The following is a 27,798-nucleotide window of genomic DNA, read 5'->3' as shown; positions in this document are numbered from 1 at the left end:
AATGGGAAGTGTGTTACCACGTGATCCTTTGCAGAACCTCCCTTGAGGGCCAGTATGTGTGCCTTACGCCCTGTCATTTGTCATTCCCAATCGGCTGTCTAGGATGTAGATGCCGCCGTCCTGGACCGGGAAGTTGAGCCATAGGTGATCAAAAGACATGACGGCGGAGTGCCACACTCGCCTCCCTGGGCTTTTTCCTGAGGAAGAAGGAAACTTCTCTTGTTTAAACTGCTGGTACATTGGGCTTCCTGTCTCTCTCAGCCAAACTAACTCTAACTAACATAGGTCCCTGTCATGTTAGGTAGATTCAGTTTTATTTTATTTAAAACTCCCAATTATCCTGTGAACTAGGTAATTCTTGTTCTCATTTAAGGAATTAGGAGTTTGAGGTTAAATAAAAATTAAATAACTTGCCCAAATATACCCAGCTAGAGCCAGCCTTTGAATCCATGTCTGATCTTTCTGATACTAAATCACCAGAAGCTTAATCCTTGCTTTAGTAATTCATAGAAGCATGAAGAAGGGCATGTGGCACATGGTTTTGTAACATTGACTCTTTGGCAGAGCCCCAATTTTGTGGATTTTTTAAAAGGACGTTGGGTTTTTCAGAGAAATTCATTTGTGGCTTTTTGAATGTGACAAACATGTTAACACTTTTTCAGTCAATAATACTTATCAGAAAAGTTCTTTTTTTTTTTAATTTCAAAGAAACCTATGTTGTTTCTCTGCCAGTATTTGCTTAATTGTAATTTGCTAATGGGGATGTTTCATAGAAAAAGAAAATTGTTCATAAAGAGATCTTGTAGTTCATTTTCTTTAGTTATGTCTCTGTGGAAGAAAATTGGGGATTTTTTAGAATTCTTCTTACTCTGCAAGAACTCTAGACCATTGCCCGTATTTGTTGTGTGATCATGCAAAAATTGGAGAAGGCAATGGCAGCCCACTACAGTACTCTGGCCTGGAAAATCCCATGGACGGAGGAGCCTGGTAGGCTGCAGTCCATGGAGTCGCTAAGAGTCGGACACGACTGAGCGACTTGACTTTCACTTTTCACTTTCATGCATTGGAGAAGGAAATGGCAACCCACTCCAGTGTTCTTGCCTGGAGAATCTCAGGGATGGGGGAGCCTGGTGGGCTGCCATCTATGGGGTCACACAGAGTCGGACACGATTGAAGTGACTTGGCGGCGGCAGCAGCAGCATGCAGAAATTAAGATGACAGTGGAATGAAGGTAATAGGTTTTCCAGATGGTCACGGGGGCCAGCTTGTGCAGCCAGTATTACTGTAGTGTAGACACAGAACAGAGACCTGGGAGGGCTGTGAGCTGAGCTGCTCCAGGCTGGGGTGGAGAGGGCAGGCCAGCAGCTGCTGCCCAGAGGACAGGTAGGGCCCAGCAGATCTGAGGAGGCTGGTGAATCAGTCCAGAGCAAACAGCCATTTGGCAGCAGAAGCTGCAGTAGAGACCAGGCTCTTGACCAGCTGCCCAGGCTCCTGTAGGTCCTCTGGGTGCCACTTCAAGTTCACTCAGTCATTGCAGAGCGAACATTTAATTGGTTCGCAACAGCCATCTCTGAGTGTATTTCTGGGAACACTTGGATCTTTAGGGTTTGCTGTGTGAAAAAGGGTCCTATGGCAAACAATTTTGGAGAAATGGTATGTTCTAACAACTTTCCTGAAAATTCACAGTGCACACTTAGCATTATAAAAGTCTAAGATGTTGAGAATTTAACTTTACTGAACAGTCTCTGAAACTTACTTGAAAGTGAAATTTGTATCTTTTTAAATTTAATGTCCTATGGAACTACTACATGACTGTTTTAATCATCAGTTAATAATTGTTTTGGAGATTGATATTTGAGTGGGTTGAGTTCCTGAGGAGATACAAGATTTGAATCTTAATAACATGGGACTTCTCTTGGGGTCCTGTTTGCTCTTATTTTCCAGGCCATATTCTTTAAAGTTCAGTGCCTCTCTGCTTGTGTATTTCACAGAAGCAAATCCTGAGCGTTTGAAAGGCGCTTTGAGGTCATCTAATTTGGCCTCTTCATTTTCTAGTTGAAGAAAGTAGGATTTAGAAAGATTAGGTCACTTGCCAAAGGCCAAACAGCTAATAAATAAGTGAGGGTGCTGGAGCCAAGATCTCTTAATGTACCATTAGTCAATTCCTGGTGGAAATCACTGGAGTTATGTAGTTCCTTACTTTCAAGACTTTTTTTTTTTTTTTTTAACAATATCCCTATTGGGATGGGATAAGACAAAAAAAGTGGATGTTTTCTTTCCCGTCAAGGCTTGGAAGAGGTAAAGTGAGCCAAAGAGGGTGTGCCCACAGGGCCAAAGATGGAGTTCAGTAAAAGGAGTCCTGCAGAGGAAAGCAGGAGCCTAGATCAGGAGTGTCCTGAAAGATCACCCTATTTGTGTGGCTGAGGATGACTTAAAACAAGCTCTCTTTTTGAGTTCCTTCCCCGTGGCTCCTAAGCAACAAACAGATGAACAGCTCGACAGACAGGTTTGCAGCTATGGTCATATTTTACAGGGTGGCAGCTGCTGTGAGGCCATCAGGGAGTGCTCATCAGCTGCCAGAGGTAATACTCCTCTGTTTTCCATGGAGGTAAGGATTTGCAAAGAATGACTTTGCAAATAACTTTGCAAAACACTTTGGAAACGTTTTTAAACAGGGCCTAGGATATTGACATCATTCAGTTCAGTTCAGTTCAGTCGCTCAGTCGTGTCCGACTCTTTGTGACCGCATGAATCACAGCACATCAAGCCTCCCTGTCCCATCACCAGCTCCTGGAGTTCACTCAAACTCACATCCATCGAGTCAGTGATGCCATCCAGCCATCTCATCCTCTGTCGTCCTCTTTACCTCCTGCCCCAATCCCTCCCAGCCTCAGAGTGTTTTCCAGTGAGTCAACTCTTCACATGAGGTGACCAAAGTACTGGAGTTTCAGCTTTAGCATCATTCCTTCCAGAGAACACCCAGGGCTGATCTCCTTCAGAATGGAATCATTAGGGTCCAGATTGCTTTGATTTACATTTTCTTTCTTTCATGGTGAAGTTGATAGAGCCTTGCTCATAGATTGCTTTTTTGGTATTATTTATTGTGTTAGAATGTCACCTGTCATAAATGTATGTGGATTTCATCTCGAGTATTTTTCTTATGTTTTACGAAATAATGTCTATAGTTTTATAATGAAACAACACTCTTTATCTGTTAAAACCAAAGCTTTCTGTTTGCGTGTCCCCTTTTGAAGGTGCTACATTCAGAATGAAAGCTATAAATTTAACCTCAAAATGTAAGGAATATTAAGTTTTCCTCCTGACAGCCCAAGAGAAGAAGCAAGCCATAAGACTGTGGCGCTGCTGTGTTTCTGTGAACTGTCTGGAAAATTCCTATAATACCAGACACTGGGACACACTTTGTAGTCTTTAGTCCCTGTTGTCATCTCCTGTGAAAAACTGAAAAGAAGATTTACCTCCGTGAAAAGAGATAGTACCAATCAATATCTGTCAACTCTGAGAATAAGTTTAACTTAACCAAACACGTAGAAGATAAATAACAGAATAAGTCTTATTTCTGAAAGTATTAGTTTTCTTCCCATCGCTATAGATCTGATGGCTTTTAACAAGGCCTGGGGTATCGATCATGAATGCTTATAATTATTTATGTATATGTGAATTTATTTCAGAGTAGCTTTAGGTAGAGAGAGAGCATATACCCCATGCTTCTCTTCTCCCCAGACGCAGCGCCCCTCATTATCATTACCCCCCACCAGAGCAGTACATTTATTATGATTGATGAAACTGCAACGACAGATCTTAATCACCTGAAGTCTTGGAGTTGTGCATTCTGTGGGTTTGGCCCAATGTTTAATGACGTGTATCCCTCATTATAGTATCCCATGGAGTATTTTAACCACCTCGAAAATTGCCTGTGCTCTACTTCTTCAGCCTTCTGCCCCTGCCACTCTCAAGACCACTGATCTTTCAACTGTATCCGTAGTTATATGTCATATAGTTGGAATCTCATTGTATATAGGCAGTAACTATATTTTGAGTCAGACAATTTTTCTCTTATTTATGCTTCAGGGATAATACATGAGGGCCTGGCATGTTAGAGGCTTTTTTGAAGTAGAAAACTTGTCAGATATTTTTGTCAAGTGATTCCTGTGACGATTTTACAGTTTGAAGACAAAAGTTACTCTCTTGCATGTGAGTATTCCATTTTACTTCTGTTGACCTGGTGCCCAGACTTGATGAACACACAGACCTGCTTTTGCTTCTTTCTGCTTTCTCCCAGGCTGGCCTCTCTACCTGGTGTGTTCTCTCTGTCCCACCCCTGTAATCCCAGACATCTTTGAAAACCTTGAACTATAGCTGCTTGTGAAACTTTATTTAGCTCTTTTCCATTCAGACAGACCTTCCTCCAGTGTCTTTGTTCACAGTTTAATTATCACACTTTTTGACCCTAGTGTAATTATTGACTTACATGTCTGTCTCTCATTTTTCTAGGTACTAACTTCTCTGAGGACAGGGGCTAGGTCGTCTTCATGTCTGGAAGCTAGTAGGCCTTCAATAATTATTTCTGGAATGGAACTTCTCCATGTTAAAAAAAAATGTGTTTTAGAATTGCTTTTCATTATATCAAAGAGATTTTATCTTTTTGAGTTAGAATGAACTCACTCACCATGCAAAGTGAAAAAACTCATGATAGCATTCTTCTGAATTACTCTTATAAGTCTAGTGGACTCTGGTCATCACAAACACTACTGGAATTTTATCTTAATATTCTGTAAATATCTCTAGATTGTGTATTGCTAATTCTGTGAAAAACCTGAGACTCTAAAGTTTATTTGTTTCCAGAAGATTTAAGAGAGTTCCCTGAAAGTCTCTTAATGCAATGCAGGAGACCCTGGTTTGATCCCTGGGTCGGGAAGATCGCCTGGAGAAGGAAATGGCAATCCACTCCAGTACTATTGCCTGGAAAATTCCATGGACAGAGGAGCCTGGTAGGCTACAGTCCATGGGGTCGAAAAGAGTCAGACACGACTGAGCGACTTCACTTCATGTATCTTCAGGTCCTTATGGTATGAGGTATTTTCTTAGATTGACTTCTCCTCAGAGAGACATGGGCATCTGTGTCCGTAGTTTATTTGGAAGGTGAAAGAAACAGCAGAATCTCCAGTAGTGGGTTACCAAGCAAGTCACCACTGTGGGCAGCTGGAGCCCTGCTTTGCTGGTGCTCTGGGAGGCCGTGTGAGGAACCTGCCTTGGTGGATCCCACCGGAGGGTGTAAGAAGCTGGATCATTCAAGTGTCAGCTCTGGTCATCCCCTGACTGAAGGCAGAAGGAGGGTGTTGGCACTCATTTCTGGAAGTCCGAATGCCCTGTGGGCCCCCTCTGCATGCTCGTGGCACAGCCCTCCAGCACAGACTTGCAGCAGTGGGCCGACGGGCCAGCGCAGCAGGGAGCCCGGAGATGAGCTCGGGGTCTGTGGGTGGGTGCTTGTGGTGCCTGGTGCAGACGGAGCCGTGTGGCTGCTTATTTGGCACTTCAGTCTTAGTCCTTTGAATCATGAAATACCGGATAGAAAGAGAAAGATAATTAAGCACAGTATTTTCTCCTGTTTGAAGTAACATAACTAACTTATGGAGAGGAGAAGGTTTATGAAAGGTCAGTTTGATTGAGTAGGCATTACAACCCCCTGCCTGTGCTTTGGTACCTAACTACTCCTTTGTCTTTGACTTTCTCTCATTATTATGAAGTTCTTCCTTGTACTTCATAGGTTTCTACCTGACGGTGACGTGGGCCTGTGTTCCTGGGTTTCGGAGGAAGGCACAAAGCCCCACTGCTCACGCTTATTCTATACATGCTCATTTAATCTTCAGAATAAGCCTGGCACGTGGGTTTCATTTACAGATAAGGTGACAGAGATCCAGCAACTGAAGATCCTAGATGTTTTTAGAAATTAAATGATTTGCCAGGGTCATGGAATAACAGGTAATGCTGACCGTCCACAGTGGCCCTTCAGTTTGGGGAGGGGAACAGGGTGACACTTAATAGAACAAAATTTAGGATCACTGCCACACAGAAAATCTGTTCTTCATCTCCCTCAATCCAGCATATCCTTGAATAGAGTGGGAGGTAGGGACAGGAAGGTTGTCTTCTTACTGTACATATACCTTGCTCCCTTCTTCCCCTTCTCCTAAAATGTCACCGACTTCAGGTCAGGATGACAGCTTGTTCATTGTAGTCTATCAGCCTCTTGGTGTAGATCCCCTGAAGTTGGAAATGGCAACCCACTCCAGTATTCTTGCCTGGAGAATCCCCATGGTCAGAGAGCCTGATGGGCTACCTTCCGTGGGGTCAAAGAGTCAGACACAACTGAGCACACACGCATGCGTCGTGTACAGCATTCACTGAGTCTATGTAGGGAAATCAAATGATACTCAAACTCTGCAAATACACACTGGATTTCTGTGCATTGCACAGAGTAGAGACCTACTAAGTATTTGCTGACTTTTGAAGCAGCAAGTGGTGGCCTTTGAAAATGTGAAATAGGGGTGACTGTGGGAGTCCCTTCCTCACACCATACACGGGCTGTGTCAAAGGGGTCCTGAGGTGGATTGGATGGAGGCAACATGGCTAGAGTACTGTCTCATGATCAGTGATTGAAAAGGGAGGTGAAGTCATATGGTAAAAGCCAGGCTGAGTGTTAAGTATGAAGGACAACGGTATAGAAGTGGAGGTACAGAGACCAACAGGAATTGAGTTGATTCCAATGCAGGAAGCCGTTCTGGACCAGAGACATAGACCAAAGCTGTATGTGGGGGTGCATGCATGCCAAGTCGCCTCAGTCATGTCTGACTCTTTGCATCCCCATGGACTGTAGCCTGCCAGGCTCCTCTGTCCATGGGATTTTCCAGGCAAGAATACTGGAGTGGGTTGCCATGCCCTCCTTCTAGAGAAACTTTGGAACGTGTATAAACAGACAACTGCAAGAAGACAGCACTGTTTAACCTTCGTGGATGTAGAAATAAGTATTAAAAATAAATGAGGTGCTTTGAGCTGAGTCCATTTTTTTCTTGTGGCACCCCACTCCAGTACTCTTGCCTGGAAAATCCCATGGATGGAGGAGCCTGGTAGGCTGCAGTCCATGGGGTCGCTAAGAGTCTGGCACGACTGAGCGACTTCACTTTCACTTTTCACTTTCATGCATTGGAGAAGGAAATGGCAACCCACTCCAGTGTTCTTGCCTGGAGAATCCCAGGGATGGGGGAGCCTGATGGGCTGCCGTCTATGGGGTTGCACAGAGTTGGACACGACTGAAGTGACTTAGTAGTAGCTGCAGCAGCAGCAGTCATCTTTAGAGGTGATCTATCTAGAATCCTGTCCTCAGTAATAGATATGGGCTTAGGGTTTTGAGTGTGTGTTTGTTCTATTAGCTAATAGGGCTGATAGAAACTGGGAGATGGGTTTGGAAGAACTAATTTCTCTTTGATGACAAGATAGCAGAGAGGCAAGGATGGAAATCCAGGTGGCTGGAGATGGGACTGGGCATCCAGGATTTTCTGACTGCTTGCTCAGTACTCCTGCACCATGCCATGTGTCCTTCACTAGGGAAGGATCTCTTCTATCAGATTATGTCACAAGTACCGTGTCCTTAACCCTTTTCAGTATCCCCTATTAGAGCACTTCAGAGAACTCGGCTGCTTTAAGGCACCATTATTAAACCTTAGTTGCGTAGATCACCAACCTTAGTGCATTTTTCTTCTGTTTAAATATATTAGGGCCAACCCCATTTCTTTTTTTCTCTCTGCAGTATTTTCTGTTGGCCTCAATGTTATATTGATCATTTGTTCTGAAAACTCTTAGTGAGGTAAATTCTTAACAGTTGTCAGTGATTAAATACTTTCAGTAGGAAAAATGTATGTGATCCTAAACCCTCAAGCTGACATCTGCTTAACTTAGAGGACACTGAATTCAGTTAGAAACTGAAGTAACTGCTTCATGGAGTAGCATAGTTACCATAAGATGAGGTTGAAAGACATTATCTTCCCTAGAATACAGCTCTGTGTCCACTTGCCTTGAGTTTTTGTAGTCTGTGCCCACATAGAGTTTAAGACCACAGTCAAAAACAAAAAATACCATGATTTGGTAACAAAATATCTCTTAAATTCTGTTTGATGCAATACAGTCAAATAGTATATAGATAAATCAATGAAAACAATGTGTTTTTGAAGGTTGAATACCTAAAGTTATCAGTGTGGTGAACTAACGGACCCCAAGTATTGTGAAATGAGAACTTACATGTTCCAGCTCTAAAACCGCAGTCATGTCCACTGGGGACCCTGGTCCTTTGTATGTAGCTGGCCTTCAGGTGCTCCATATGCAAATAGTGCGTGCATGCGGAGTCATTTCAGTTGTGTCTGACTCTTCGAAATCCTATGGACTGTAGCCCACCAGGCTCCTCTGTCCATGGGATTGTCCACACAAGAATGCTGGAGCGGGTTGCCATGCCCTCCTCCAGGGGATCTTCCTGACCCAGGGATTGAACCCATGTCTCAGGTCTCCTGTATTGGCAGGCAGCTCTTCACCACTAGTACCACCTGGGGGAATGGGCTTCAGCCTGCCAGGCTCCTCTGTCCATGGGATTGTCCAGACAAGAATACTGGAGCAGGTTGCCATGCCCTCCTCCAGGGCATCTTCCCAATCCTGGAATCAACCCTGGGTCTGCCGCACTGCAGGCGAATTCTTTACCACTGTGCCACTGGGTAAGCCGTATGTAAATAGCAGTACTTCTTAAATGCTAAAAAATGCCACATACCAAAAAATTGAGATATTGAAAAACACTTCCTATCCGCTGAAATCTCTTAACTGAGAGTATGGGTATATTTGAAACAGAAACAGCTCGAGCTGTGTGTGCGGTTGCCCAGGTTAACTGGGAAAAAAAAGAGAAAGGCAGTCGGTTGCAGTTTCTGAAGATGTACATGCAAGTAAACCTCTCTTTCCCTTTCTCCTCAGATCTGAGGCTTCTGGTTTAATTTTATTCACAGCCATGAATAAATTACTTATTATTTGTTATGCCTTTTTGTAGCATAGGGTGAGTGAGTGATACATTGCTTGGCTAGCTTATAATCAGTGGTGAGAAAGGTTCAATGTCCTGCTTATAGAGAGTGATCATCCTTCAGTTTTCTGCTGTTCCAGGTGTGCTTTTAATTTAGATGACTGCTTCTAACCAAAGAAATCATCCCTTAGCTGACTGCCTGGAAAAGCTGGACTATATCACTGAGATGTTTCTAGTTCATTCACTGTAATACTCCTGTGATGTCTAAAATAATTTTGGATGCAATTAATACTGTCTGCAGTTGAGGAATGGTGGTCTTTATGATTTGATTTAGTAATAACAGTATTTTTCAGGACATGAAGTTTATGAAAGAAAAAAAATAATTCCACATATTTTCACAGTAAAATTTCTTATGAGGATGAATGGAAAACTAATTTGACATTTATTTCAGACACACTAGTCAGGAAGTGGTGCTCTCAAATTTCTTTCCCTTTTTTTTCTCTCTTTTGTCAGCAGGTGGCGTCTAAACTGTTTCCTATCTCTTCTGTTTTCTTTGCCTTTTTATTCCTTTCCTTCCTCCCTGCACCATCCCTGCCCGCCTTGGCAAACATTTGTCACAAGAATGGATGCTGTTATTTAAAAAAGTCTGACTGTGACATATTGTCTTTTCAGAAGGACAAGAAGGAAATGAGGAAACAGGTTTTCATTGCTCAAGGCATAATACAACTGGTTGATTTTTCTCTGTTAACATATTTGTTAGAGGAACATTCATTTTCCTTTAGAAGCAGATGTTACATTTTACTGTAACAATTAAATTTGCTTTTATATTTCTATCGTATTGCTTTGCATGAAGATGGCTCCTCTTTTCTCCTTTTTTAAAATACTAGGCTGTTTTCCAAAGAAAAATGTACAGATAAATTGATTAAAATACATTTGTGCTTAGTTTTGGAAGTAAAACCGATAACCATGATTTGGGCTAGTCATTGTGAATATGAAGTACTCTCATTTAAAGATTTATGATTGGAGAAGGCATTGGCACCCCACTCCAGTACTGTCGCCTGGAAAATCCCATGGATGGAGGAGCCTGGTAGGCTGCAGTCCATGGGGTCGAGAAGAGTCGGACAGGACTGAGCGACTTCACTTTCACTTTCCACTTTCATGCATTGGAGAAGGAAATGGCAACCCACTCCAGTGTTCTTGCCTGGAGAATCCCATGGACAGAGAAGCCTGGTAGTCTGCAGTCCATGGGGTCACACAGAGTCGGACACGACTGAAGCGACTTAGCAGCAGCAGCAGAGAACACATACAACTTAGTGAAAGATTGTTAATGATTGAAATAGGATTAATTAATATGTATTACAAAACCAGACAGCAGGTCGGACAGTGTGTCTGAGTTAATTAAATATTCTGAGGAATACTACAAGCCCCACACCCCTTATCCCTTTCCCTATCCTTTCTTCATCGCTAAATATGTATTAAATGTTTCCAGAATGAATATTACGTTAGAAGAAAAACAAGTATGTGGCATTGTCTTTGCTGTCAAGGATTCAGTCTTATTGAATGCATATGATTTGCTAGCTCACTTTCCTGCTTTAAGAAGAATATTAGGGTGAACTCATTTTAATCTTCGATATATTATTACCTCTCATCTCTGCTTGTCTAAATCCAAGTTCCAGCTCTGCCATATTCTTCGTAATTATCTTAATTCTACTCCTATCCCTCTCCACTCACTGCCCCACCTTCAAAAGCAGTGATCTTATACTTCTCTGAACATGCCTATTAGCATTTATGTAAACCCTTCTCTTGGCTTTTTCACTTCCTGTTTTATAGAATCATTACTTAACAGTTGTTGAACCTAAAGCATCTTGATTTCTAGTAGTTCTCAGCACGATACCCTCCATAGAAATGCTTTTCATTAAGTGATGTATTGAATGTTTGTTGGATATTAACTTTATGCATGTATGGGCTCTTAGAAATAGTCAGACCTGGATTTGGAACTCAGCTCTGTGATTTTAACCTCTCTGAATTTCTCATCTGTAAACTGGCATTGAGAATGACTTCTTAATAGAGATGCTGTCAAGATAAAAGTCAACAGTGTGGGTAGGCATAGTGCCTGGGATGTAGTAGCTGCTCAGGAAATCTTGGTGCGTGTCTGTGTGTCCTCCCAGGACATGTACACATGCACGCACAGATGCGTGGTATGTGTGCAAGATGCTGGGCTCTAGAAAAAAGTCAGGACCTCACAGATCCTGTGTCCATGTTGCTTAAGGGAGAAATAAAGCCATACAAGGTAGAAAATGATGGTGCTCTTGGGACAGCAGAGACAGAGTGCCATGGGAGATCACTTCTTTATTCCAGAGAAGAATGGACTTGGTTTATGAAGAGTTTCAATGCAAAAAGTGGCAATTATGTGGAACGTAAAAGAATGGATAGGGCTTGAATGGGTGGAGCTGAAGGCTAGAGAGGCAAATAAATATTTTTAAAGGTGTGTCTTTTCAAAAACTGTTGTTGTGCAGTGGAACTTCCTGGTCAGAGACTGAGATTGGAGATGGATATCCCCGTAAGTAGTTTTCTCAGAAACTTGCCAAACGGCTGTGTGTGTTCTCAGTTGGCCTATTCCTTTTGGTTCAAATGTGGTAGCTGCCACCAGCAATGTTGGAAATGATTAAATAGCTTGGCAGCAACTTCACTAGTACTTGAACTTCAGTAGTCTATAGCACCGTATTGGGTATATTTCCCATGGAAGTGGAGAAGGAGAAATTAACTTGGTAACTGTCCCTAAAGATGTGTCAGCAAGAAGATTAATGATGAAATAATCCAAGATAATGCAGAATAGCTCCCTAGTCCTTTTTGGAAACAGATTTTTCTAGATGTTATCAAGTAGGGAATAAAAGACGCAAGTCATGCTAGAGCCCTCCATCCCCGACCCTGCCCTACGCCATCCCCAGATCAAGTGGTGGTGTGCTTGTTGGGCTTCGTATCATCTGAATTCAAGTGTGGACCTTCATCTGCAGTCTACACTCAAGTTAGCATTAGTGATCCCAGCTGGCACAGAAGTAGACCTCTCAGACTAGTGAGTCAGTAAGTTATGGAATCATTTCATACTCTCCACTCATACTTTGAAAATCTTCACAAGGTGGCAAGCTGCCAGTACCCACAAACTTTTAAACGATTATCAGAGTCTTCAGCAAGGGCCGCTGTGCAAAGCCTCCTCAGGCAGGTGTTAAGAGTGATCTGAGCACAGCTAAGGTGCCTGCTTCACCCCTCTCTTTTCCTCACCCCCTGCTTAGCTCTGCCACTCCAGGGAGAACCAGCAGGAGCTGGAAGGGGCACTGAACTGGCTGTGGGGGTACAGAAGAGGATGCTAAACCCACCTATTCTAGAGCTATACAGTAGATGAGAAATCTCTATATAGAAATATGTGTAGCAGAAATTGCGGTTGAAGACAGGCACTTCTTTGGAATTGGCAGGTGGCTGATACATCTTACTAGTATTGAGGTGCCACTGACCTGTGGCCGGGAAGGGGCTGTCTCTTCTGGCCAGTCTCCTTTCTTTCCCCCACCTTCAGATGCTCTCCATGTCTTTTACTGTCTAAATAGGAAACCAGGGTGCTAGAATTCCCCAGAGATACCGGTGTGAAGGTTGTGGGCGTGTGAATGGGTCAGGGCGCTGCCTTTCGTGGGACCCTTTCCCCTCCCGCTTTTAGAGAAGTCATCCCCAACAGTTGAGTAACTCCCTTTCCCAAGCCCACCTACAGCACTGGGGAATCATCTTGCACTTACTTCCTTGTGTCTCCACTTTAAAAGCACGAAGATTCCAGGGTAGTCTACCCCATAGCTGGAGAACTCTCTTTTCTCAAACTCTAGCCCCCCAACCCCAGAGTCTGTTTACAACTACTGCTAATGTTTATCGTGTACTTACTTGGGGTCAGATCCTTTTCTAGGAGACCATTAAGTATCTTTGCTTTAATTAACCTAACAACCCTGAAAGATGTATTACCATTTTCACATCTGAGTAATTTGTGGCTTATGGGGTTTGACTAAGACGCCTGCAGCTAGTGAGTGAAATAATCTGAGTGTGAAGCTAGGTCTTTGATTACTAAACTGTGGAAGGTGTGTGCTGAGTTCTCACTTGGCCAGTGACTATTTCACTGAGTATGTTGAGTATGTTTCTTACATGCCTTTCCCTTATCTTAAAAAAAATCATTAGAGTAGTTGCATTCCAAAATATCCTCCTGTGTAAGAAATCTGTGATCCTACTCAGCTGCTGTTTGACTTCCAGTCTTTTCCAGCAAGAACAATGGTTTAGAAATTGTAAAGAGTACAGAACTGCAGCAGTGTCCTGAGAAGTGTAGTTCAGTGTTGGGGGAGATAGCCCAGTGATGACTGTTACAAATTAATGGTGCTGCATGGAGCTGGCAAGTATCTCAAAAGACCCCAGTGTTGACTAAATGTTGAAAAATCATACAGAATTTAAAAGGGGGTTGAAGACAGGAGCAAAACAACCTTTGTCCAAATTTTAAATAAAGCAAGATGTTCTGGAAGCCAAACAAATGCTCTGGCTATTGATCACCAACAAATCATACAGTCAAATAGATATTTGTGAACTTTATAGAAAGTAAATGATTTTAGTAGGTCCAGTGCGAGTTCATGAAGGACAAATAATAAAAACTTTTAAGAGTTCACATGTTAAGGGTATGTTGTTGACATATTTTGCCTTGATTTTACCAAAGCGTTTGACCAAAAATCCTGTGAAGACAGTTGCGTGTTGATTAGATCAGTGGTTTCCTTCCCTGGTGGTTTAGGTGGTAAAGAATCCACCTGTGATGCGGGAGACCTGGGTTCAATCCCTGGGCTGAGAAGATCCCCTGGAGAAAGGAATGGCAACCCACTCCGGTATTCTGGCCTGGAGAATTCCGTGGACACAGGAGCCTGGCGGGCTACATCCACGGGGTGGCAGAGTCGGACACGGACATGCCTGGGCCACTGTCACTGTCCTTTTCGTCTTCTCTCCCTCCCCTGCCCCTCCCTACCCCTTGGCATATTCTCACCCTCACTCCATACCTACTGGAAGGGCATTGCCGAGGAAAGAGCCCAGGAAAAACTGTGTGTTAAAAAAGCTCATCCAGGTCTTCTGCAGCCGCTCTATAGACTGGGATTTGAGAAAAACTAACAGAAGTTTTTAAACTTTTGTGGAGGCAGAGAATCCTTTCATCAAATGATATGGAACTATCATATAAAACAGAGTGACATTTACTTGTACTTTAACTTTTTTTTGAGTTTACATTTATAATGTTTATTGAAGAGTCACTAAGAACAATGACATCCTTAAGATATAATGAAAAACTTTAAATCAGGTTGATGATAACTATAATGGCTATATTCACATTATCAGCTGTGTTAAATAAAGTTGTATACTTTGCTTTAAATGCATAATATTTTTAAAAAATCTGTTCATATAGATGATTACTTCCAAATTGTAACAAGGGTTTTTTGCTTTGGTTTTGTTTTTAAATAACTTGCCTTGGGATCCCAGGATGTTTTTTGGTTCAGTCAGTCTAAGGTAGGGAATATTTGTTTCAAAACCCTGAAACTAAACTTATGGAAACAATTGCTCACATGCCTTATCATAAATCTAAAGTCATACAGGAAGCATCTAATTCTTAGAATAAATATTTACCCTCTCTCAAGCAGGGTATTATCACAGAGGACTTTCTACTGTGATGAAAGCAAGGCCGTACAGATGCCCCCTGTGCCTCACCCGCAGTTAATGGCAGCCGACGCTGGGGTGCGGTCTCTGTTCATGTACTTGCTTGAGCAACCTCTTGAGAGCAGACTGTGCACATGTTATTTTTCACACGATCAGAGCGGAGCTACAACTTCCCTTTCCGGTGTCGCACTTACAGGACGTCCACGTGTGCGCGTGGTGGTTCCAGGGGAGCCTGCTGCAGGGACCGCCTGGATGTTCACACAGGGTCTTTGGCACATGACCCTGTGAATGTGCAGTGATTGCGGTGTCTTTTTTTTAAATTATAGCTTCTAAACTATCCAAATTATATTTGAACATTAGAAACAGATGGTGGTGTATCCTTGGAGCACTTTCATAGGAGTCTTTTCAAAAACATTAGTCTGTATTGACTGGGAGCTGATTTATGTTAGGAAAAATGTTTTGTTCTCTGGAATACAGAGATAGTTGGAGACAGCCAGGTAATGCCGATGAGAAAAAAAAAAAATACCATTCATAAAATGTGTTTATGTGCACAAAGAGCAAAGTAACTTTGAGTACAAAGTGGGGAACCAGTTCTCTTCTTTGCAGGGAAGGGTCCCAGGAAACCAGGGAAGGGTCCCTGGGAGAGAAAATAACTGTGGAGGACATACAGGACTTGGGTATGAGAACATTAGGGAGAAGGAAAGTCATGTTGATATCACTGCCCTCTTAGATTACCTTCTTCATTAACAAATTAACTCTATATACATTTAAAAGTAGAATCCATTCTTAATAAATTCAAAGTTAGGATCCTTTTCATACTTAAATATGCCTGGAATTTCTTTCAAAGTCATTACCGTGAGACAGGGATTTTCTTGTTCTGTGGATCTTTTCAGGCTTCCTAGGTGGCTCAGTGGTAAAGAATCCGCCTATCAATGCAGGAGATACAAGAGATGCAGGTTTGATCCCTAGAGGGGGAAATGGCCACCCACTCCAGTATTCTTGCCTGGAGAATCCCCATGGACAAAGGAGCCTGGCAGGCTGCGGTCTATGGGGTCACAGATTGGGACACGACTTAGCAACCTAGTGTGTGCGTGCCCACACACACACCCCCACACACCCACACATACCCACCCCTTTCCAGGGATACTTTTGCCCAACTTGGCGGCCACTTGAAGACCTACCTGCTTCATAAATGTGTGCTGAGCCTGACCTCTGCAAGAGTTATGGCCATTCAGCCATTCACTTGTTCACCCATACTGGTATATTAAGCACCTGTTTATGTGCGAAGTCCTAGAGAGTCCTAGGTACCCCGCAGAGAAGAAGTCCACACAGGACAGGTGAACGAGATGCCTGGAAACCACCTGAAGTTCTTATCATTAAACTTACCATTGAAAAGATAACACCACAACTTTCACTACAAACTGATAACAGCATAAAGAGTACACCTCCCAGAACTTTTACATTTTAACAGGGATCAAAGCTTTACTTCCAACTGCTTCTAATCAGGCAGCCCATGAGGGGAATTGTGGTTTGAGCCTTGGGATTTTTCCAGCTTATATGGCTTTTTGAGCGGCAGGGTTAAAGGTGGGGACTGGCTCTGATAATATTCCTCCCAGGAAAGTAGCTTTAAGAAACCCTACTGCAGAGGAAAAATTGGCTAGATATCCCACAATGGAAAAGAGCTCTTGTAATTTTACCTTTTCGAGGGGCTAGAGAGGTAGTATCGCCTAGGGGAGGTGCACAGGGCACCGTGCTGTTGGTCATTGGGCAGGTCACTTACCCTCTCGATGCATCTACAAACAGGTAGGGTAATGGTAATAGTGCCCCCCTCAAAGAACTGTTGAGGGTCAGAGAAGTTAATATATACAGAGCATTTAGAATTGTGCCTGCCATCTGTTAAAGTTAGCTATTATTTCTTTTAGCTCTGTGTTTTTGCGATGTGTTGATTTTCTGAGAAAGTGTAGGGGACATACAGGAAGAGTGGTCAGAAGATAGTTCAAGCGAGGATGGTCACTTCCTTCTTTCCCCTCCTCACACTCCCCACCCTCCTACCCCACAGACCCTGGAGCTGTTTTGTGAGGCAGTAACGTCATATTTGAATGTATGACCTTGAAAATTTCTGATTAAGTAGTTCTGGGCAAAGTTCTGCTGGTTGGAAAATAAATCAGGCCTCCCACACATACCTGCTCAGCCAAGAATTTGTTTGCCCCGGGAACCGTGGGTAGGCGGGGATGGAAGCAAGCACACACCCAGGCTTATGTGAACTCTGGTCTGGCTGGGGACCATGGTGTCACCCTTCTCCCTCTGCTCACCAGTGATTTCTAGTCATTGCTTTTCATTCTCAATTCTAGAGAAAGAAATCTTTTTATTTTCAAAAATTGCTTTTCTTCCTCTCTCCTTTCTCTGACTCCAGGGAACTTCCACTCCCCCCTCCCTGCTTGCTTGTTCTCTAACGTTTGGCTCTTTATCTGCCCTTTGATACTGCACTTGTACAGATTTCTCCCAAGCCCAGGCAGTGAGCATGCAGTGTAAGATGATGGACCTTAGGGCTCCCTGCATGGATCCTGAGTTTCAGGGTATGGGGCAAGGCCCTGGAAATGTCCCAGAATTTACTGTTGGTTCTTGTAACCAGGAAGAGAGGCTTCCTGCCTTTGCAGTGGGGCGTATCACAGGCTCTCCTGCTGGCTGTCTCCTATCTCACGGAGAAGTCCTCTGCACTTCCTTCTATAAAAGGAAAGGGGACAGCAGTTCATATGCAAATACTGCACCACCCACTGCAAGGCGGCCAGGCCTCTGGGTCAGAGGCTGGTCAGTTGTCCCATAGCAGCTGCATTTGGCTGGGTAGATATCCGCAGAGCCCAGACCTGTCCTGTTTCCACCCAGGGCTGCAGCACAGGGGAGAAGAAGGTGGGGGTAAGGGAAGCCGTGAGGGAGGCAAGGGTGGGAATGTGTTCATAGGCGTCTGTGGGGGGAGGGGATGTCAGGCTGATGCATGGTTTCAGGTGTGGGTTCACCTGTGCCGTCTGTTCTTTGGGAAAGGTGCTAATGTGGTTTACAGAACTCCTCCCAAAGAGAAATTATGGTCATTAGCAATGGTGCTGTAGTTCCCAGATGTATTCATCTGCCTGTCACTCCCCTGAGATGTCCTTTCATGCTGACCACAGAGCACAGAATTGTCTTGTTTTGAGAATTCGCCAGTAGCAGGGTAAAGAGCAGATTAACTTGGGTGTAGACTCTTTACTGAGAACTAATGGTAAAGGCTTGCATGAATTAGGAAAAGTTGGGAGAGGGAGTTCTCTTTCTGGTGAGCAGAGCTCTGCCATAAAGGCTTACAGAGTCTTGCAGTAGTGGTCCTGTACTTGCTTTTGTGATGCACTTATTCCACACTTGAGGAAAATGACATGGGCACATTTTTTGCAGGCTTCCCAGTAACCATGAAAGATTGTTTTTTTGTTTTTTTTTTTATATGCAAACTTTGGGGGAAATTATTTGTATTATTAAATAGCATATGTAAATATATTTACTTAGATGCAAAGTAAAAGTTAAATACTGGGACTATTGCTGCTAAAACAGCGACTAACAATAATTAGGTCAAAACACACCTAAAGGGATTTCCCTGGCAGTCCAATGAGAAAGACTTCATCTTCCAATGCAAGGAGTGCAGGTTCAATCCCTGGTCAAGGAGCCCTCCCAGCCAAAAAACCAAAACATAAAACAGAAGTAATAATGTAACAAATCCAATAAGGACCTAAATACCTAAAATGGTAAACCTTAATGAATGCACAGTAGTTTGTGTCTTTCTCTGTAGAAAAGGTTCATTCAAACTAATTCTCTCCCAGTGTCAGAATTCCTTCTGCAGTGTGCGTAAGATATCACCAAGGTATCGTCTTCTCTCTCTTCAGTTTCTTTCTCTCCTCTTCTTTCCTTCACCGCTCCACTGATGCCTGCTGTGTCCAGGTCACCTCGGCAGGCACTCCAGATGCACAGATGAGTGCCCATAGTCCTGCCCTCAAAGGCTTCCCAGTCTAGAAGTACGAACAGCGGGGTGAGGACAGGAAGAGGTGCGTGAAGTTACTTTGATGAGGAGCAGGCTCTCCCACCTTTTGGGAGGAAGAGAGACAGCACAAGATTCACAGAGGAGCTTATGTGGAAACGGAGATTTCAAGTCTGAAGGGCAGGCTAGAAATGAAAAAGCATCCCGTGTCTGGTACAAAACCATGCTTGGGCTGCAGTGTTTGATCCCCGGGAGGAGCGGGGGGCGGGGCAGCATGAGGCTATCTCAGAAGTGATGAGAGCTCACTTCGTGGCAGAGAAAATAAAAGTTCTGTGTCTGAGAAGTATATTTTGTTAGAAACTGTTTCCTCGTTTTGTGCCGAGTCTGTCTGTCTGTTCCATTTTACCTTTGGGTTCAAGCTGCAGGAGCAGCTTGAATGAGCCTGCCCTTGCTCTGCCATCTGCCTTGCTGTGCGAGGGGTGTTTTGCTCCTTTAAATCTTGTCGCAGGCTCTGTGTACCTTTGTCCTTCTTAATAGGTGTTGGTTAGTAGTTTGTTTCCTTAATAGAACCAGTGATTCCAGTTGGTCCTTTCAGAGTTTTACAAACAATATATTGGGATCTCCTGGCTTGATCTCACAAACCTCCAAAGAGCTGCGGGCACCGCACCCTCTCATCTATCGGCCTCCTTTCTGCCGGGTTCCTCCCAGAGGTTTCACAGGATCTCAGAGGGCAAGAAGCAGTCCGTGATATTAGTCCAGTGTCTTCCCTGCTCTTCCTCCCCACCATATACCATCTCCTTTTGGTCAGCTTAGGGCTTTAGAGAGATAGAAAGTAGGTTTTTGTTTCAAATATACTACTGGGAATCCTTGTCCTCGAGGAAGAGTATCTTTCTTTACAGTCTTATAACTATTATAAGTGTAAGATAACTGTTTATCTTACACTTCAGACACACAGAAATATATACCTGTGAAATGTTAATACAGTTAATTAGGATTGAACTTAAGTAGTTCAGAAGTTAAGGGTTGAGACAGACATGTTAAAGCTCAGGTTATATTTTCACATAAAGTATCTGCAATTAGAAAATACCAGTTATGTTCCAAATGAGAGTTTTGGCCATGTATGTAATAGGAGACCCCTCTGTCTGAAAGTGCAGGGTTTGGGTGGGTCCTCAAGAGGGATTCTCAAAGCCTGTTTGTCAGTGGAAGCCAGTAGTGTCGATGTCGGTACCTGTTGCTGCTGCTAAGTCGCTTCAGTCGTGTCCGACTCTGTGCGACCCCACAGACGGAAGCTCACCAGGCTCCCCCGTCCCTGGGATTCTCCAGGCAAGAACACTGGAGTGGGTTGCCATTTCCTTCTCCAGTGAATGAAAGTGAAAAGTGAAAGTGAAGTCGCTCAGTCGTGTCCGACTCTTAGCGACCCCATGGACTGCAGCCCACCAGGCTCCTCCATCCATGGGATTTTCCAGGCAAGAGTACTGGAGTGGGGTGCCATTGCCTTCTCCTCAGTACCTGTAACTAGTCATTAATCATCCATTCTCACCCCTTGATAAAAATTCTGTGCTTTCCAAGCCAGTGCCGTGGTGTCTGTGGATTAGCCTCTTTACAAAGAAAGGATGAGATGGAAAAGTCCAGTAGTTTTGGTCTTTCCACACCATCACCTAGTGCTAAAGCTGGGAGCTTGCCTGCAGCCACAGTCTTGTGGAGGACCTCCACAAAGAGGCCTCCACGTGGTCCTCATCCATGTAGAGAGAGGATGACCGAAGAAGAAGAAGAATCAAAAGAGAACCTTGTGTGGTCACTCAGCTAGGAGGCTGAGACCCAGTCAGCTAGCTAAGGATGCCCCAGCAGAGACTGTTTGCTTACTGCCGAGATTTAATTGTCCTACACCATGGAAGGCAAAGTCTTAATGAGTAATAAAACAATTAGTCTTCAGTGAAGTGGTTTCAGTCTCTTATCAGTGGTACTTACAAAGGGCATAGTAGGGAGAGAGGCAGGAGTGTGTTAGTCGCTCAGTCATTTCCAACTCTTTGCAACCCCACGGACTATAAGCCCGTCAGATTCCTCCGTCTCTGGGATTCTCCAGGCAAGAATACTGGAGTGGGTTGCCATTTCCTTCTCCAGGAGATCTTCCCGACCCAGGGATCGAACCCATGGCTCCTGCATTGTGGGCAGATTCTTCACTGTCTGAGCCACCAGGGAGGGGCAGGAGGGAGAATAATAAATACCCTCCCACTGTGTACTCCAGTGGTGGTCCACAGACCAGCGGCGTCAGCATCTCCAGAAAGCCTCCTAGAAATGCACAGTCTCAGGCCTCAGCCCAGCACTTCTGAATTGGAATCTGCCTTTTAACAGACCCCCCGCAACTCCTGTGCATGCTGAAATTTGAAAAAGGGTACTAGTGGGTGAAGACAGTACCTGATTCACCATAAGCAGTTTACCTGTCTTAGCCCACTTCGAGGAAAGCTGAACAAATAAGGCATATCCCCCAAAAGTATTAAACACTGAGAATTAAAGTTTAGTTTTGTTTGTCACCGTTGACTAAACAGCAGCGTCCTGTCCAGGGGAGGAAGGGACTCTGTTTACTGCGCAGATGACGTGGCCCGTGGCTTGTATAGCAAGTGAAGAGTTGCTTCCCTGCTCTAGAGTGGGATGGTTTCCATGATGACAGTTATGTGCTGTGATCTGCCCCTACCCCATTAACCCCAAACCAGAAAATAAAAAGGACACTTTACTTTTTTTGTTGTTTTTAGGATTCATCATGTCCATTTGTTACATCATGTTATCATCTTGGGTTTCTCAGGGAAAAACACTGGGCAGAAAAATGTAGCTTCCTTGAGCATTCCTTTTGGGCTAAACTCAAACTGGCACAGCTGTCCACGGTCAGGGTCGGACTATCTTGGCCTCAGCCTGGTTTCCAGAAGAATGCTTGTGTTTGGTGTTTATCCTGTTGTACATCAACAGATCTTCAGGCAGAAAATCTTTGTGTTAAATAGTCATTAACTCCCATGGCCACGTGTATTCAATGATCTTTCTCCTCACTTAGAGAAGCCTTTTATTTTCAGCACAAAGGAAAAGTGCTAATTACCAAGATGACCAGTATCACAGGCACGCAAATGTTCCATTTGTTTATAATGTGATGTGCTGACTTTTTTTGTCTGTTTGATCTTTTTCACTGTCTGTGATGATCATATGTTACTTCTTGATAGCTAAAAATCTGCTAAGTTTTCTTTAGAAAAGTAATAATTGAAACCAAATAAAACCACTCTAGAGATTAAAAAAAATATTAAGATTGCTAAAATCAACCATTAAGGGAGTTAGATTTAATCCCAGGGCATTTTCTTAAAGTCCCATGAAGAATCCATCAGCTTTCTAGAAGCCCTGCTATGCATCACCACTGCACTCCAGTCCAGGCCCCTGTAATCTCTTGCCCAGACTGTTTCAAAAGTCTGATAACTGGCTTTGCTGCTTCCTCCCTTACTGTCGCTTCAGCCCTTTCTCAACACAGCAGCCAGATCATATTTGTCTCTGCCCCAGGCACCTCTCTTGCATTGCAGGGCTCTCCAAATAAAAGCCCAAGACCTTTGGGTACCTAACAAGGTCCCTATGTATCTTGCTGACCCCGCATCCTACTACCGTCTCCCAAGCATGCTCTAGATCAGACAGGCCACACTTCTGTCTCAGGGCCTTTGCACTTGCTGACCCTCCATCTGGAACTGTCCTTCCCAAGATATCTACATGACTCTTCTCTGGACTTCCTTCAGGTCTCTGCTCATATGTCAGTTTCTCAATGAGGCTTTCCTTGTCCACCCTGTTTAAAATTTAATATCCCCCACATGATGTATCCTATTTGAATACCTCATTTTATTGCACTTTGCCTTATTGTGCTTTGCAAATAGAGTCCTTTTACAAGTTGACAGTTTGTGGCAACTCTGCTTTGTCAGATGATAGTTAGCATTTTTTAGCAATAAAGACTTTTTAAATTAAAATATGTGTGTTTTTTAGACATTATGCTGTTGTATACTTAATGGACTATAGTATAGTGTAAGAATAACTTCTGTATGCCCCAGGAAACTAGAAAATGCACGTGACTCGATTTATTGAAGTGATGGTCTGGAACCAGACCTGCAGCGTCTCCAAGGTATGTTGCTAAGTCGCTACGTTGTGTCCAACTCTTTTGTGACCCCAGGGACTGTAGCCCGCCACGCTCCTCTGTCTGTGGGATTTCCCAGGCAAGAATACTCGAGTGGGTTGCTGTTAACTTCTTCAGGGCTCCAAAGTATAGGTGTACTTAAAATGCATTCATTGTTTGTCTCCTCCTCCTAAGCAGTAGGGGTTTAGTCTTGTTCACTGTGTCCTCAGCACCTGGGACCATGCCTGGTTTATTCCAGGTGTGTGCTGTTTGCTAAATGCATGAGTGAAGTTGGCCCTTTCTAGCCCCATGACTAGATGTGAATGTAGAGTCAAGGGCATTGTGGGACTTCTTCCTGTCATTTTTGGTCTCTCTCTCTCTCTCATTACATAAGAGGACTAAAATGTTAGGAGAACATCTTTAAAATGTAAACCACAGCCATGAGCCATATAAAAGATTCTACACAGTGAGTTAGTGAAAAGAAAGTGAAGTCACTCAGTCGTGTGCGACTCTTTGTGACCCCAAGGACTGTAGCCTACCAGGCTCCTCCATCTATGGCATTTTCCAGGCAAGAATACTGGAGTGGATTGCCATTTCCTCCTCCAGGAGATCTTCCCAACCCAGGGACTGAACCCAGGTCTCCCGCATTGTAGGCAGACGCTTTACCGTCTGAGCCACCAGGGAAGTACATGCAGTGAGTTGGGGAACGGCAATTAGTGGTTGGTTTGTAAGGCGATGGGAGGACGACAGTACACACCAGGTCTCCTGTGTGCAGAGGCAGGCCCCGGGGATCGAGGGGGCGCAGGGTGTCCCTTCGTCAGGGAGCTCCACGCTTGTTGCTGTCGTGGCAGCATCCCACAGCAAACTCAAAGCCTTTCACGCCTCCCTCTTCGAGGACCACTGCTTTGGGTGCGTGTGCACGTACATGTGTGTGTATTTGTTTTCCAGTGTTGTCTCATCAAGGGCTTCGTTTGGCCACAGTTTATGTTTTCCTTTTTGTTTATAGTGTTTCTTAGTAATCCACTGCCACAAGTCCTCTCTGCAGAGTTGCTACTCAAGTGTATCTTGAACTTTGTGCTATTTCTCTTTTGGTAACTTAAGATTTATTTTGGCTACGGAGTCTTCAGAAACAGTAACGTTACAGACGTGAGTTCAACAGTGTGCGTCTAATTATTGAACGCCACCCCCGCCTCCCCACCAGGGTCAGAGGGCACACCAGGGGGAATGGAGTCCATTCAGTAAAACCATATGGTCTGCCTGGCAGAATTAACTCTGTTTTGACGATGGATGCAGCAGGTTCTAATGGCCCAAAGCCATCATTCATTCAATAAAATATCTTTTGAGTGTCCACTATTGTGGAACACGCTTAATAAGGTGAACACGGTATTCAGCTTTATGGAGTGTCTTACAGTCTAGTGAGAGAAATAAACATGAATAATCACATAATCTGCAATTATAAACTGTGGTAAGACCCACAAAGGAGACGATCAGAGGCTGTGGGAAAATCAGGGAATTTGTCTTAGTCTGGGGTCGTGTGACATGAGCTTGGATCTGCAGATGGCTAGGCGTGTGTGTGCTTTGTGGGGAAGGTGCAGCTTGTGTGTATTAGTTTCCAGGCAGAGGAAACGAGGCGTGCAAATCTCTGAGGTGCTGAGGGGTCTGTGCATTCAAGAGAGTAGGAGTTGAGTGTGGCTGAAGTGTGAGGGTGACAGGGCAGTGTGCACGGAGCAGGCTGGAGGAGTGAGCGGGGCCAGAGCAAGGCTTGAGCGTCTGCTCTCAGGTGCCTCCATTAGACTCAGGCAGAGCATTAAAGGAGTTGAACTGGGGCTGAGCCATGGTCTGTTGTCTATCTTTAAATGTTTACTCTGGACACTTGGTGGACAATGGATTGGAAAGGAGGAAGCGGAAGCTGGGAAAACGGCAAGAAGCATTTCATGTTTGTCCAGGGAAAGGGTGATAGCTGCTTGGACTAGGATGGTGGTAGTGGAGGAGAGAGGAGGACACTTGTCTGGAGAGAGAATACTGGAGCCACTGGCATCTGGATTGCAATTGCTCTGACATGCTCATGCAACAGTCTGCTGTTCATTTGGCTGCTCTTTAACCTGCCTGTGTGGTGTCTCTGCCTGGGATTTCAGGAAGCATCTGTTGACCAAAGAAATGTGAATGCATTGGTCATGCTGGATGGAGCAACTGTCCAGGTGTCTGGCGACATACTTTAAATTGGAAATGAATCCTTAGGTTTCGTGGCTTATATGTTAGTCTCTCGTGAGCTTTGTTTATATTGAATCAGTATTGATAAAACATGATCATTTCCAGAACCTTAGTGAGATTAGACTTTTGGGAGTCAGCAGGATGAGGGACAGAACCTAGACAGCTGTGAGTTCCCCCAGGTAAATGTCACCTGTTGGAGACTGTCTTAACTGCTGTCTTTCCTAGGCAGCATCCTCTTTTGTAATGAATGCTTTTCCATTATCATTTAAACATTTTTAGGTAAATCTATAATAGCTATATTCATCGATTATTTCTGTCATTGGTACAGTTCAGTTCAGTCAAATCTATAATAGCTGTATTCACCGATTGTTTCTGTCATTGGTACAGCAATTATTTAATTAACCCAGTGCCGCCACCTAAAAGAGAATTTCAGAGGGAAAGGAGTTTGAAAATACAAATTAAATGTAGGGGGATGTAGAGTCAAGGAGGATCTTAGCCTGCATTGTCTCCCTTTGCATCCATCTTTTTTTTTTATGCCATGTTGATTTCTTTTTTAGTATTTTCTTTTCAAATCTCCTATTACCAATACATATAATGATACTGTCCTAATAGTTTTATTTAGGAACTCAGTAGAGTCAGGCAGGTGAAGTAATTCATTGAAGTTTAATGAAGCCCTGTTAGCACTCTCAAGTCCAGAAAATATCAAACAATGATATAAAATACATGCTTCTGTGACTACTCACTAACAATATTTTCCTCATCTTTTGCAGGAGAAAATGGGAAAAACAGAGGTACCTTTAATGGAACAGAATAAACCACTGAACAGGTAACTAAATTATCAGGGGTTGGTACACATTATTTAGAGTTAATATTTGTGATGTCCTTAGGTGGTTACCTGGGCTTCCCTGGTGGCTCATCGGAAAAGAACCCACCTGTAATGCAGGAGACTCGGGTTCAATCCCTGAGTCAGGAAGAACCCTTTGAGTAGAAAATGGCAACCGATTTCAGTATTCTTGCCTGAAGAATTCCATGGACAGAGGAGCCTAGTGGGCTACAGTCCATGGAATCACAGAGTCAGACACGACGGAGCACACATTGTCTCTAGAGGGTTCCCTGGCACACAGTAAATAACTACATAGTGTTTGCTACTATTAAGTTTCTTAAGTGTACCTGAGCCTTAGGGCACTGATGCAATGGACATGAACTTGGGCAAACTCCAGGAGTTGGTGAGGGACAGGGAAGCTTTGTGTGTTGCGGTCCACGGGGTCGCAAAGAGTCAGACTTGGTGACTGAGCAACGACGACGACACACCTGAGCCTAAACAAATAACTCGTACAGCCGAGACTACCCGACAAAACAAGGCCTTTGCCCCTAAAGCAAGTGTGAACATCATTGGTAGGTTCTGACATGGTCTCCGTGTAACCCTTATAGTAGCCTGAAAAAATTACTTTCTTAATCTCTGAGCACTCTTGAGTAGTTGAATCCGCATTCATTTTTGGTTTTGAGCACTCATTCATGATAACCTTGTAAGTGTCAGATCAGTTTCAATTTTTTTGAAACAAAACAAACGTCTTTAAAATTCATGAAGAGCTTATCATTTGGGGAGATGGCTTCGTCAAAGCTAGCCACTGACATGGGGTGTGGATAGTTAGTAAAGACAGAGAGGATGGCATTAGAAACAGAACTCAACACTTTCTGATGATGCCAGTGATTACTTGGAAAAAGAAGTTTCACACTGTTGGCCCTGCCCAGGTACTAACTTGACATCATGAAACTGTCAGTGTTATTGAGAACCTACTGCCACATTCAGCATACATTGATTATGTGCCAAGGACTGTGCTTGGCCTTAGGATGGCAAAGTTGAACACGTCGTCTCTCTGCTCACCCATTCTGTCTCTCTGGACCTGCACTGGTTCCTGCCTTCTTTACCTCGCTGAAGGGAGACCGGGGTCTCCTGGCCAGAGGGATGCTCTGGATCCTCCCTTCCCTCTCACCGTCAGCTCTTCTGTCTCCCCCCGGCTCCTATCCCTCCCTCTTTATTCAGGGTGAGGAGAAGAGCTCTGGGAGGGGCCCCCACAGTCTGGTTTGGTCACATCATACATTTCTCTCGATGGCCTCCTTTCCCTGGACTTGTATTTCTCAGTTTACATGGTTCACTTAAATACTTGTTGTTTTGTGATTTGCCGTGCTCACACTCTGGATTTGGGGATGTTATCTTTAGAGATCGCTTTTCTGTTGAGAGGTGTCACAGATGGTATTACTAACTCGACAGAGGTGGGCGCTGGTGGTATGCTTGATGTGTCATGGTTCTCAAACCTTTTTATGGGAACCCCTGGGAAGAAATTCATGTCACATCGGGACCCAGTGCACACACTTGTCCATGTGGACGCGTGGTTTCCTGATACACCTTTCGAGTATGTGGGTTGTGATAGAATTTTCCTCTATCTTCCTCTGCTGTGTCTTCCACTGTTCCTTTTTTCTCATTTTAATGTTCCTCATAAGCAGTCCATGGGGTCGCTAAGAGTCGGACACGACTGAGCGACTTCACTTTCACTTTTCACCTGCATGCATTGGAGAAGGAAAATGGCAACCCACTCCAGTGTTCTTGCCTGGAGAATCCCAGGGACGGGGGAGCCTGGTGGGCTGCCATCTATGGGGTCACGCAGAGTCAGACACGACTGAAGTGAC

General features: G+C 44.0%; 1 long non-coding RNA gene across 31 annotated transcripts in view; it reads left to right on the top strand.

The window, feature by feature from the left end:
- LOC107131356 (uncharacterized) overlaps positions 1–27,798 on the top strand; it is a 248,533-nt gene that overhangs the window by 90,058 nt on the left and 130,677 nt on the right. For 23 of the 31 annotated variants that reach the window (XR_009494353.1, XR_009494360.1, XR_009494356.1 and 20 more), the window contains 2 exons: positions 22,838–22,908; positions 25,881–25,936. The exons of 1 other annotated variant lie outside the window; for it this stretch is intronic. This is a non-coding gene — a long non-coding RNA (uncharacterized lncRNA). Of the gene's footprint in view, positions 1–102; positions 4,213–22,837; positions 22,909–25,880; positions 25,937–27,798 lie in introns of all 31 variants that reach the window. 7 more of the 31 variants (XR_009494350.1, XR_009494335.1, XR_009494337.1 and 4 more) reach the window with 4 other exon arrangements.

This window comes from Bos taurus, chromosome 4 (genome assembly GCF_002263795.3).
Source record: "Bos taurus isolate L1 Dominette 01449 registration number 42190680 breed Hereford chromosome 4, ARS-UCD2.0, whole genome shotgun sequence".
Lineage (NCBI taxonomy): Eukaryota > Metazoa > Chordata > Mammalia > Artiodactyla > Bovidae > Bos > Bos taurus.
This window is presented reverse-complemented; position numbering and strand designations above follow the sequence as displayed.